The sequence below is a fragment of the Mesoplodon mirus genome (genome assembly GCF_964341445.2).
Source record: "Mesoplodon mirus genome assembly, chromosome: 8".
NCBI classification, from domain to species: domain Eukaryota; kingdom Metazoa; phylum Chordata; class Mammalia; order Artiodactyla; family Ziphiidae; genus Mesoplodon; species Mesoplodon mirus.
The window spans coordinates 59,436,919-59,450,117 of NC_138984.1; the positions used below are offsets into that span (position 1 = coordinate 59,436,919).

At 38.4% G+C, this 13,199-nt stretch overlaps 1 protein-coding gene across 1 annotated transcript in view; it reads right to left on the reverse strand.

Moving 5' to 3' along the window:
* Positions 1–13,199, reverse strand: part of LRP1B (LDL receptor related protein 1B) — a gene marked incomplete at its 3' end in the record, with an annotated part of 2,351,282 nt that overhangs the window by 1,814,058 nt on the left and 524,025 nt on the right. The window lies entirely within an intron of this gene.

Genomic DNA, 13,199 nt, shown 5'->3' on the forward strand with positions numbered 1-13,199 from the left:
TATAAAGAGGAAAAGAAATGACAAAGGGGCAGCATTGCCTTATTTTTCTGTTACTGTAGTCTACATATATACATGTGTATATCCATGTACCTAGAGAGACTCTTCAACCAGTGACAGGAACAATAGCAGAGTTTTGGGCTGTGTCTTAACATAGAGAAGAGTGAAAAACTAAACCAAACAAATACAGTGAATACATATCACAGCACCAGTAGGAAGAACAATCCTGAAACATTTAAACAAAATATCTGTTGAAGACTGTAATTATGTAATAGAGATTCATTACATACTCAAGTTTTATCTTCCATCAATGCTTTTGAGTCATTGCATAATGGCACTGTATTATTTTCCTATCACTGCTGTATCAAATTACCATAAACTCAGTGGCTTATAACACAAATTTATTATCTATCGCTCTGTAGATGAGAAATCAGACATGGATCTTACTGGGCTAAGATCAAGGTGTTAACAGGGTGTATTTCTTTCTGGAGGTTCTAGGGGACAGTATGTTTCCTTGCAATCTCCAGCTCTAGAGAGTGTCTCACTTTCCTTTGTTGATGGCCCCCTTCCTCCAGTATCAGAGGTAAGAGTGGCTAGTGGACTCCTTTGCACTTAGAATTATGCTGACCTCTTCCATAGTCACATTTCCCTCTAACTCTCTTTTCTTCCCTCTATCCTCCACTAAAACGTTAATATGACTACATTTGGTCCACCCTATCAAGGAAATTTCCCTATTTTAAGATTGGCTAATTAGCAGTCATAATTCCATCTTCCAATTTTATTCTCCTGTGTTTATCACATATCATATTTACAGGTTCTAGGGATTAGGCTGTGGACAACTCTGGGGAGGAGATAATTATTCTTCCTCGCACAAAGTCTACTCTTTGGGCTCACAAAGATTCACATTCATTACAAGTGCAAAATACACTCATTCATCCAAAGTCGCCCACATTTTCAACCTATTACAGAATTAACAGAAGTCCAAAATCGTTTCTAAATTTCATTAGCTCAAAAGTCCCATCAAAATTATCCAAATTAGGTATGAGAAAGACCTTGGGTATGATTCACCCTGGGGCAAAATTTTCCTCCACCTGTGAGTCTGTGAAACACAAAAAGCAAGTCATTTGTTCTCAAATTATAATGGTACAGATGTAGGATAACAAGTACTGATATTCAGGTACAAAAAGAATGAAAATGGAAGGAAAACAGTCAATTGTCCAAAGTAATTTCAAAATCCATCCAGGCAACCATCATTTCCTTTTTTTTTTTAATATGTCCCTTGGGACCCTCTATCCTTCCCCAATAAGAACTATTGCCTCTTACACTGGCAGTGCATCTGTTATCCTAAGACATTTCATTTTTCATTTCCAGTGTTGGATTTCCTCTCTCCTCTATTCACTATCTTCCTCTTTCTTATTTTTTTCTTTCTTTTTTTTTTTAACATCTATTGGGGTATAATTGCTTTACAATGGTGTGTTAGTTTCTCTGTTATAACAAAGTGAATCAGCTATACATATACATATATACCCATATTTCCTCCCTCGTGTGTCTCCCTCCCACCTTCCCTATCCCACCCCACAAGGTGGTCACAAAGCACCGATGTGCTCTCCCTGTGCTATGCAGCTGCTTCCCAGTAGCTATCTATTTTATGTTTGGTAGTGTATATAAGCCCATGCCACTCTCTCACTTCGTCCCAGCTTACTCTTCCCCCCCCCCATGTTCTCAAGACAATTCTCTACGTCTGCATCTTTATTCCTGTCCTGGCCCTAGGTTCTTCAGAACCAATTTTTTTTATTTTATTCCATATATATGTGTTAGCATACGATATTTGTTTTTCTCTTTCTGAATTACTTCACTCTGTATGACAGACTCTAGGTCCATGCACCTCACTACAAATAACTCAATTTTGTTTCTTTTTATGGCTGAGTAATATGCCATTGTATATATGTGCCACATCTTCTTTATCCATTCATCTGTCGATGGACACTTAGGTTGCTTCCATTTCCTGGATATTGTAAATAGAGCTGCAATGAACATTGTGGTAGATGACTCTTTTTGAATTATAGTTTTCTCAGGGTATATGCCCAGTAGTGGGATTGCTGGGTCGTATGATAGTTCTATATTAGTTTTTTAAGGAACCTATATAGAGTTCTCCATAGTGGCTGTATCAATTTACAATCCCAGCAACAGTGCAAGAGGGTTCCCTTTACTCCCCACCTTCTCCAGCATTTATTGTTGTAGATTTTTGATGATGGCCATTCTGACCGGTGTGAGGTGATACCTCATTGTAGTTTTGATTTGCATTTCTCTAATGATTAGTGATGTTGAGCATCCTTTCATGTGTTTGTTGGTAATCTGTATATCTTCTTTGGAGAAATGTGTATTTAGGTCTTCTACCCATTTTTGGATTGGGTTTTTTGTTTCTTTGATATTGAGTTGCATGAGCTGCTTGTAAATCTTGGAGGTTAATCTTTTGTCACTTACTTCACTTGCAAATATATTCAAATATTTTCAAATATTTTCAAATATTCTCTCCTATTCTCCCAGCGTTGTCTTTTCATCTTGTTTATGGTTTCCTTTGCTGTGCAAAACCTTTGAAGTTTCATTAGGTCCCATTTGTTTATTTTTGTTTTTATTTCCATTTCTCTAAGAGGTGGGTCAAAAAGAATGCTGCTGTGATTTATGTCATAGAGTGTTCTGCCTATGTTTTCCTCTAAGAGTTTGATAGTGTCTAAGAGCCTTACATTTAGGTCTTGAATCCATTTTGAGTTTATTTTTGTGTATGGTGTTAGGGAGTGTTCTAATTTCATTCTTTTACATGTAGCTGTCCAGTATTCCCAGCACCACTTATTGAAGAGGCTATCTTTTCTCCACTGTATGTATATTCTTGCCTCCTTTATCAAAAATAAGGTGACCATGTGTGCCTGGGTTTATCTGTGGGCTTTCTATCCTGTTCCATTGATCTATATTTCTAGTTTTGTGCCAGTACCATACTGTCTTGATTAATGTATCTTCGTAGTATAGTCGGAAGTCTGGGAGCCTGATTCCACCAGCTCCATTTTTTTCTTTCTCAAGATTGCTTTGGCTCTTCGGGGTCTTTTGTGTTTCCATATAAATTCTGAAATTTTTAGTTCTAGTTCTGTGAAAAATGCCATTGGTAGTTTGATAGGGATTGCATTGAATCTGTAGATTGCTTTGGGTAGTACACTCATTTTCACCATGCTGATTCTTCCAATCCAAGAATGTGGTATATATCTCCATCTGTTTGTATAATCTTTAATTTCTTTCATCAGTATCTTACAGTTTTCTGTATACAGGTCATTGGCTCCTTAGGTAGGTTTATTCCTAGGTATTTTATTCTTTTTGTAGCAATGATAAATGGAGTGTTTCCTTGATTTCTGTTTCAGATTTTTCATCATTAGTGTATAGGAATGCAAGATGTTTCTATGCATTAATTTTGTATGCTCCTACTTTACCAAATTCATTGATTAGCTCTAGTAGTTTTCTGGTAGTATCTTTAGGATGCTGTATGTATAGTACCGTGTCATCTGCAAAGAATGACAGATTTTCTTCTTCTTTTCTGATTTGGATTCCTTTTATTTCTTTTTCTTCTCTGATTGCTGTGGCTAAAACGTCCAAAACTATGTTGAATAATAGTGGTAGGAGTGTAAAACCTTGTCTTCTTCTTAATTAGTGGAAATGGTTTCAGTTTTTCACCATTGAGAATGATGTTGGCTGTGGGTTTGTAATATATGGTCTTTATTATGTTCAGGTAAGTTCCCTCTATGCCTATTTTCTGGAGGGTTTTTATCATAAATGGGTGTTGAATTTTGTCAAAAGCTTTTTCTGCATCTATTGAGATGATCATATGGTTTTTCTCTTTCAATTTGTTAATATGGTGTATCACATTGATTGATTTCCATATATTGAAGAATTCTTCTATTCCTAGGAAAAACCCCACTTGATCATGGTGTATGATCCTTTTAATGTGCTGTTGGATTCTGTTTGCTAGTATTTTGTTGAGGATTTTTGGATCTATGTTCATCAGTGATAGTGGCCTATAGTTTTCTTTCTTTGTGACATCTTTGTCTGGTTTTGGTATCAGGGTGATGGCAGAATGAGTTTGGGAGTGTTCCTCCCTCTGCTATATTTTGGAACAGTTTGAGAAGGATAGGTGTTAGCTCTTTACTAAATGTTTAATAGAATTCGCCTGTGAATCAGTCTGGTCCTGGGCTTTTGTTTGTTGGAAGATTTTTAATCACAGTCACAATTTCAGTGCTTGTGATTGGTCTGTTTATATTTTCTATTTCTTCCTGGTTCAGTCTTGGAAGGTTGTGCTTTTCTAAGAATTTGACCATTTATTCCAGGTTGTCCATTTTATTGCCATAGAGCTGCTTGTAGTAATTTCTCATGATCCTTTGTATTTCTGCAGTGTCAGTTGTTACTTTTCCTTTTTAATTTCTAATTCTATTGATTTGAGTCTTCTTTTTTTTTCTGGATGAGTCTGGCTAATGGTTTATCAATTATGTTTATCTTCTCAAACAATCAGCTTTTAGTTTTATTGAAATTTGCTATCGTTTCCTTCATTTCTTTTTCATTTATTTCTGATCTGATTTTTATGATTTCTTTCCTTCTGCTAACTTTGTTTTTTTTTTTTTTTTTTTCTTCTCTCTCTAATTGCTTTGGGTGTTATGGTTAGGTTGTTTATTGGAGATGTTTTCTGTTTCTTGAGGTAGGATTGTATTGCAATAAACTTCCCTCTTAGAACTGCTTTTGCTGCATCCCATAGGTTTGGGTCTTTGTGTTTTCATTGTCCTTTGTTTCTAGGTATTTTTTTATTTCCTCTTTTATTTCTTCAGTGATCTCTTGGTTATTAAGTAGTGTACTGTTTAGCCTCTATGTATTTGTATTTTTTACAGATTTTTTTCCTGTAATTGATATCTAGTCTCACAGCATTGTGGTCGGACATGATACTTGATATGATTTCAATTTTCTTAAATTTACTAAGGCTTGATTTGTGACCCAAGATACGATCTATCCTGGAGAATGTTCCATGAGCACTTGAGAAGAAAGTGTATTGTGTTGTTTTTGGATGGAATGTCCTATAAATACCAATTAAGGCCATCTTGTATAATGTATCATTTAAAACTTGTGTTTCTATATTTCTTTTTATTTTGGATGATTTGTCCATTGGTGAAAGTGGGGTGTTAAAGTCCCTTACTATGATTGTGTTTACTGTCAAATTCCCCTTTTATGGCTGGTAGCATTTGCCTTATGTATTGAGGTGCTCTTACCTTGGGTGCAGAAATATTTACAATTGTTATATCTTCTTCTTGGATTGATCCCTTGATCATTATGTAGTGTCCTTCTTTGTCTCTTGTAATAGTCTATCTTAAAGTCTATTTTGTCTGATATGAGAATTGCTACTCCAGCTTTCTTTTGGTTTCCATTTGCATGGAATATCTTTTCCCATCCCCTCACTTTCACTCTGTATGTGTCCTTAGTTCTGAAGTGGTTCTCTTTTAGATAGCATATGTATGGGTCTTCTTGTTGCATCTATTCAGCCAGTCTATGTCTTTGGCTGGAGCATTTAATCCTTTTACATGTAAGGTAATTATCGATACATATGTTTCTATTACCATTTTCTTATTATTTTCAGTTTGCTATTGAAGTCATTTCCTTCTCTTGTGTTTCTTGCCTAGAGAAGTTCCTTTAGCACTTGTTGTAAAGCTGGTTTGGTGGTGCTGAATTCTCTTAGATTTTGCTTGTCTGTAAAGGTTTTAATTTCTCCATGGGATCTGAATGAGATCCTTGCTGGGTAGAGTAATCTTGGTTGTAGGTTTTTCCCTTTCATCACTCTAAGTATGTCCTGACACTCCCTTCTGGCTTGCAGTGTTTCTGCTGAAAGATCAGCTGTTAACCTTATGGGGATTCCCTTGTATGTTATTTGTTGTTTTTCCCTTGCTGCTTTTAATATTTTTTCTTTGTATTGAATTTTTGGTAGTTTGATTCATATGTTTCTTGGCATGTTTCTCCTTGGATTTATCCTGTATGAGACTCTCTGTGCTTCCTGGACTTGATTGACTATTTCCGTTCCCATATTAGGGAAGTTTTCAACTATAATCTCTTCAAATATTTTCTCAGTCCCTTTCTTTTTCTCTTCTTCTTCTGGGACCCCTATAATTTGAGTGTTGGTGCATTTAATGTTGTCCCAGAGGTCTCTGAGACTGTCCTCAATTCTCTTCATTCTTTTTTCTGTTCTGCTGTAGTTATTTCCACTCTTTTATCTCCCAGGTCCCTTATCCATTCTTCTGCTTCAGTTATTCTGCTATTGATCCCTTCTAGAGAATTTTTAATTTCATTTATTGTGCTGTTCATTGTTTGTTTGATCTTTTGTTCTTCTCAGTCTTTGTTAAACGTTTCTTGTGTTTTCTCCATTCTATTTCCAAGATTTTGGATCATCTTTTCTCTCACTATTCTGAATTGTTTTTCAGGTAGACTGCCTATTTCCTCTTCATTTGTTAGGTCTGGTGGGTATTTACCTTGCTCCTTCATCTGTTGTGTGTTTCTCTGTCTTCTCATTTTGCTTAACTTACTGTGCTTGGGGTCTCCTTTTCTCAGGCTGCAGGTTCGTGGTTCCCCCTGTTTTTGGTGTCTGCCCCCAGTGTCTAAGGTTGGTTCAGTGGGTTGTGTAGGCTTCCTGTTGGTGGGGACTAGTGCCTATGTTCTGGTGGATGAGGCTGGATCTTGTCTCTCTGGTGGGCATGACCACGTCCGGTGGTATATTTTGGGGTGTCTGTGACCTTATTATGATTTTAGCCAGCCTCTCTGCTAATGGGTGGGGTTGTGTTCCTGTCTTGCTAGTTGTTTGGCATAGGGTATCCAGCACTGTAGCTTGCTGGTTGTTGAGTGGAGCTGTGTCTTAGCATTGAGATGGAGATCTCTGGGAGAGCTTTCACCGTTTCATATTATGTGGAGCCTGGAGGTCTCTGGTGAACCAGTGTCCTGAACTCAGCTCTCCCACCTCAGAGACACAGGCCTGACACCCGTCTGGAGCACCATGACCTTGTCAGCCACACAACCAGAGAGCAACCAAATCAAAAAACAAGTCCACCAATGATAACAAGTTCTAAAAACTAGGACAAATGGTAAAAGTAAAGCTATACAGATAAAATCATGCAAAGAAGCATACACATACACACAAAAAGAGAAAAAGGAAAAATATACATACACTATATAAAAAATGTAGGAAGAGATCAACCAAATTAATAAATCTACCAATGATAATAAACTCTCAATACTAAACTAGGATAAACATAAAACCAGGAACATATTAGAGGCAGAAGGCAAACCCCAAGTCTACAGTTGCTCTCCAAGTCCACCGCCTCAATTTGGGATGATCCGTTCTCTATTCAGGTATTCCACAGATGCACGGTGCATCACTTTGATTGTGGAGATTTAATCCACTGTTCCTGAGGCTGCTGGGAGAGATTTCCCTTTCTCTTCTTTGTTAGCACAGCTCCTGGGGTTCAGCTTTGGATTTGGCCCCAGCTCTGTGTGTAGGCTGCCCTCCAGCATCTGTTCTTTGCTCAGACAGGAAGGTGTTAAAGTAGCAGCTGATTAGGGGGGTCTGGCTCACTCAGGCTGGGGCGGGGGGCAGAGGGGTATAGAATGTGGGGGATGCCATGCGTTTTTCCAGGGAAGTTGTCCCTGGATCCCGGGACCCTGGCAGTGGCAGGCTGAACAGGATCAAAGGAGGGGAGGTGTGGATAGTGACCTGTGCTTGCACACAGGCTTTTTGGTGGCTGAAGCAGCAGCCTTAGAGTCTCATGCCTGTCTCTGGGGTCCATGCTGATAACCACAGCTCGCTCCTCTCTCTGGAGCTCGTTTAGGCAGTGTTCTGAATCCCCTCTCCTCATACACCCCGAATCAATTATCTCTTGCCTCTTCGGCAGCTCCAGACTTTTTCCCGGACTCCCTCCTGGCTAGCCGTGGCACACTAGCCCTTCAGGCTGTGTTCACACAGCCAACCCCAGTCCTCTCCCTGGGATCCGACCTCCGAAGCCCGAGCCTCAGCTCCAAACCCCTCCCGCCCTGGCAGGTGAGCAGACAAGCCTTTTGGGCTGGTGAGTGCTGGTCGGCACCGATCCTCTGTGCGGGAATCTCTCTGCTTTGCCCTCCGCACCCCTGTTGCTGCACTCTCCTCCATGGCTCCGAAGCTTCCCCCCTCCGCCACCCACAGTCTCCGCCCGCGAAGGGGCTTCTAGTGTGTGGAAACCTTTCCTCCTTCACAGCCCCCTCCCACTGGTGCAGATCCCGTCCCTATCCTTTTGTCTCTGTTTATTCTTTTTTCTTTTGCCCTACCCAGGTACATGGGGAGTTCCTTGCCTTTTGGGAGGTCTGAGGTCTTCTGCCAGCATTCAGTAGGTGTTCTGTAGGAGGTGTTCCACATGTAGTTGTATCTCTGATATAGTTGTGGGGAGGAAGGTGATCCCCACGTCTTACTCTTCCACTGTCTTGAAGGTATCTCCCATCATTTGCTTTTAAAGCTTAATAATAATCCTCTGTGGTTCATAGCTCCACCTTCTAGTCTCCACCCTCAGAGTCATCTTTATTTTTCTTGGAAGATAGTACATTTGCAGCTGAGTGGTTTTATCTGCCTGTTTTGTACTTGTAGCATTTTGGTGGTCAACAGGCTTCTATCATTTTGTACACTCTCTGTCTTTTTCCAATCCAAGCTAACATTTTTCTACTGGCATAAAATTCTCAAGGACCCTGTGGGTCTCCCATGTATGTCATGGGATTCAATCTATTAAACAAGAGCCTACTCCACAGATTTTCTTCCCTAGATTTTTCTATCTCTATTTTTGGCATCTCTTGGGATGGTAGAGGGAACCTATGAGTCACATATTTAATCTCTTCAAGGAGCTTTTTGTGTGACCTTTTAATTTTCCTGATATTTTAGCAAAAGGTTGTCCAGACACACCATAGGCTTTTTTTCTAGACCATGGTTTCTTTCCAGTGAATTTCTTAACTTTGCATCCTTCGCCATTTGGGTAGGTTAAGAATTAGATAAATCATTAAGTTTTACTTTTTTTTTTCCTGTTTAGTTTAGTTTGCTTGTTTAATAGTTCTTTGATTAGTTTATCTTTCTTCTTTCACATTTTACTATAAGCAGCAAGAAGGAAACCAGGCCACACATTCAACACCTTACTTGTAAATCTCTTCTAAATATCCAAGTTCATCACTTACAAATTCTGCTTTCCATGTATTTATAGAACATATTCTGCAAAGTTACTGCCATTTTGTAACAAGGATTCTCTTTCCTCCAGTTCCCAATAACGTATACTTCATTTCCTTCCGTTCCTCCACAAGCAATGCCTTTAAAGTCTATATTTCTCCTAACAGGCCACTTACAATGATTCAGGTATTCTCTAAGGTGATATATGTTTTCTATAAGCTTATCTTCACTTCCTTCTGAGTCCTCACTAGCAGAGTCATTAATGTTCATATTTCTACTAACTGTCTTTTAAAGGAAATCTGGTCATTTTTATCATGCTCCTCAAAATTTTCCCAGCCTCTGCCTTTTGCCCAATTCCCAAGTCACTTCCACATCTTTAGGTATTTGTTAGAGAAATATACCACTTCTAAGTACTAAAATCTGTATTCAATTTCTATTGCTTCTGTAACAGATTACCACAAAACTGGTGGCTTAGAAATTTATTATTTTATAAATTTAAATTTATAAATCACCCATTTATTATTTTACAGTTTACTAGGTCAGAAGTCTGGCCTTGGTTTCACTTGGTTAAGATCAAGGTGTTGACAGGGCACTGTTCCTTTTGAAAGTCTCAAGGGAAAAATCCACTTTTTCATTTTCTTACTTTTTCCGGCTTCTGGAAGCTGCCCACCTTTCTTGCCTCATGAATCCCTTCCATATCCAAAGGCAGCAATGGTAGACGGAGTTTTTCTCACATTGGATCATCCAAACTGCTTCAGTCCTCCTGTCTGAGTCTCTTCTTCTGCCTCCCTCTTCTACTTTTAAGGACCTTTGTGATTACATTGACCTCATCCAGATAATTCAGGATAATCTCCCTATCTTGATGTCCTTAGGTTAAAAATATTTGAAAGTCGTTTTTGCCAAGAGAAAATGTATTTCACATTTTTTTGCATCTAGGACATGGACATATTTAGGCGAGCCCTTTATTCTGCCTATAGATAGAAAATGTTTCAATAAATAATGTAACGTATTTAATGTTATACAGGTTGAATATATTATCCAAAGTCAGTAATTTTTCCAATTATGCACTTAGTTCCACTCTGAGAACAGTGTGAGAAAAGAGTAAAATGTAAAAAAAAAAAAAAAAAAAAAAATGCTATGTGCTTCAATCCAGATCATACCCTATTTACTGTCCATGATATCACAAAGGCACCGTACAGTTTCCTTGTTGAGATTTAAATGTTATTTTCTCTTTTTTGGTCTGTATTTACTTTCTTAAGGCTGAAATACTCAATTCTGTAAACAGAGAAACAAAGTGATTTTATCACTTTTTCCACCTGCATGATATTGATATCTGAAACATTTCACAAGTAAAAATCTTCAGACCATAGCACCTCTTGTAAGTATATAAGACTAAAAACTTGCTGTGTCTACTTATAACTTAGACCTAGTACAGATCAATTTAGTAATGTGTTAATCTCCTGCTAGCTCTAAAACACACATAATATGGTACCGGTTGGGAGTCTGCCTGCCGATGCAGGGGACACTGGTTCGTGCCCTGGTCCGTGAAGATCCCACACGCCATGGAGCGGCTAGGCCCATGAGCCGTGGCTGCTGAGCCTGCACGTCCGGAGCCTGTGCTCCGCAACGGGACAGGCCACAACAGTGAGAGGCCCACGTACGGCAAAAAAAAAAAAAAAAAAAAAAAGGATAGGGTTACAAAAGAATGACAAGCCTTTAAGGAGTAAAGACTTGTATATGATAGAATACTTGCTTGTAGCTAAATTTATATATTTTAAAAGATTAGTGTTTTTGCAGTCATGTCTCTATTTCTTTTTTGCTAATGAACATGTTTGTTTTACTGTTGCTTTATAAAAAAGTTTGTGCAGTAATTAAATGTCTAACAGGGATTTTTATGACTGTTTGCTGAAGACAAATGTAGTTTAGCTTAGTAGTTTGGGTTTATTAAATGAGCCATCATAATTTAATGTGTTAAATAAAACAAATTACAGACCTCTTCTTAGCTTTGCAGGAGGATCATATCACAATGGAATTTATGTACTTCACATGTAACTGATTCTACATTCCCAACAACCCATTTGCAAACACATCGATAAAACTCTGCTCTTTCATTTAGGTTTGTTCTTTAAGGCAAACAGTCCACAGCAAATAGAAATAAAGGGGAAAATTTATTTTCTTGTAAGAGGAAATGGAAAGGGAGGAACTAATATTTATTGAGCACCTACTACATGTCAGCCACTATGCTTGATATCTTATGTCCTCTCATTTGTCACACCATAACCCACAGAGACGCAGTTTATCCACATTTTATAGGTCATGAAAATGAAACTGAGACTTAGTGAGGAGGCTGAGTAACTTGTCCGAAGCTTACTTGTCTTTGTCAAATAAATGGCAAAGTTGGCAAAGTCTGGTTCTAACACAAATAATTTACTTCCCTCCCCCCAACCTGCTTCTCAAATTTTCTTACATGCGTGTCATTTGATGTGCACATACAAACCCGTCCAGCACCTTAACTCAACTCTATAATGGTCGGCAGTAGCAGCATCACAAGAATCTTGCAATTATTGAGAACCCATTTCAGTCCAGCATCGTTTATAGCACATGTACAGATGCTCACAGTTTTGAAAGGATCATTCAATCCACTAATCAACTGATATTGATTGAGTACTTCATCTCTTCTTATCTGAAACCAGGGAAACAGATCATTTCCCTGAGAAGGATGGGAATTAATGAGGGACATCAAATTGCAAATATTTGAGGAAGGAGAGAAATAATGTTTGAGAAGCATTTAAATATATTCCATACATTCTGCTAAATGTTTTCACATATAATAGCTGTTCTAATTTATCCCAAACTCTTTGAACTCAACCTCTAGCACATGCATGCATGTCTTCTCACTTGTTCTCTCTTTTTCTATCAAATTATTTTACAGAAAAGTAAACTGAGACTGGAGAAGTTAATTAACTGACTATTATGAGATAGCCAAAAATAGAACTCAGGTTTCTAGGACAATTAAACTCATGCTTCGGGGCACTGGGAATGGTGGCAGGAGCAGTGCCGGTGGATGGGAAGGGATGACTTCCTTCAAGTACCTCTATTTATTTCTTTTACAATAGTAAGTGAAGTATATGTTTATTGAAAAACCCCACCTTTCTACCACCTGTAAATAACAATCATTGTTGCAATTTTTTTTAACATCTTTATTGGAGTATAATTGCTTTACAATGGTGTTCTAGTTTCTGCTGTATAACAAAGTGAATCAGCTATACATATACATATATCCCCATATCTCCTCCCTGTTGTGTCTCCCTCCCACCCTCCCTATCCCACCCCTCTAGGCGGTCACAAAGCACGGAGCTGATCTTCCTGTGCTAGGCAGTTTCTTCCCACTAGCTATCTGTTTTACATTTGGTAGTGTATATATGTCCATTCCACTCTCTCACTTCATCCTAGCTCACCCTTCCCCCTCCCCGTGTCCTCAAGTCCATCCTCTACATCTGCGTCTTCATTCCTGTCCTGCCCCTAGGTTCATCAGAACCTTGGGGGTTTTTTTAGATTCCATATATATGTGTTAGCATACGGTATTTGTTTTTCTCTTTCTGACTTACTTCACTCTGTATGACAGACTCTAGGCCTATCCACCTCACTAAAAATAGTTCAATTTCATTTCTTTTTATGGCTGAGTAATATTCCATTGTATATATATGCAATTTTTAACTTCTTGGTACCCAGCTACCACAAATGTCAGAGCTAACTCAAAATTATATGGTATATAGATATTTTATGCTCTTAATTTTCTCCTACCATTCTGACCCAATTCCTGCCATTTCCTCTTTGGTTTCTCTTAACCAAAGGGTAATGTTCTAGGCCAGGGTTCTGTAAACTATGGTTCACAGGACATATCTGGCTCATCACTTTTTTTCATGTGTTCCACAAACTAAGATTGGACTTGTACAGTTTT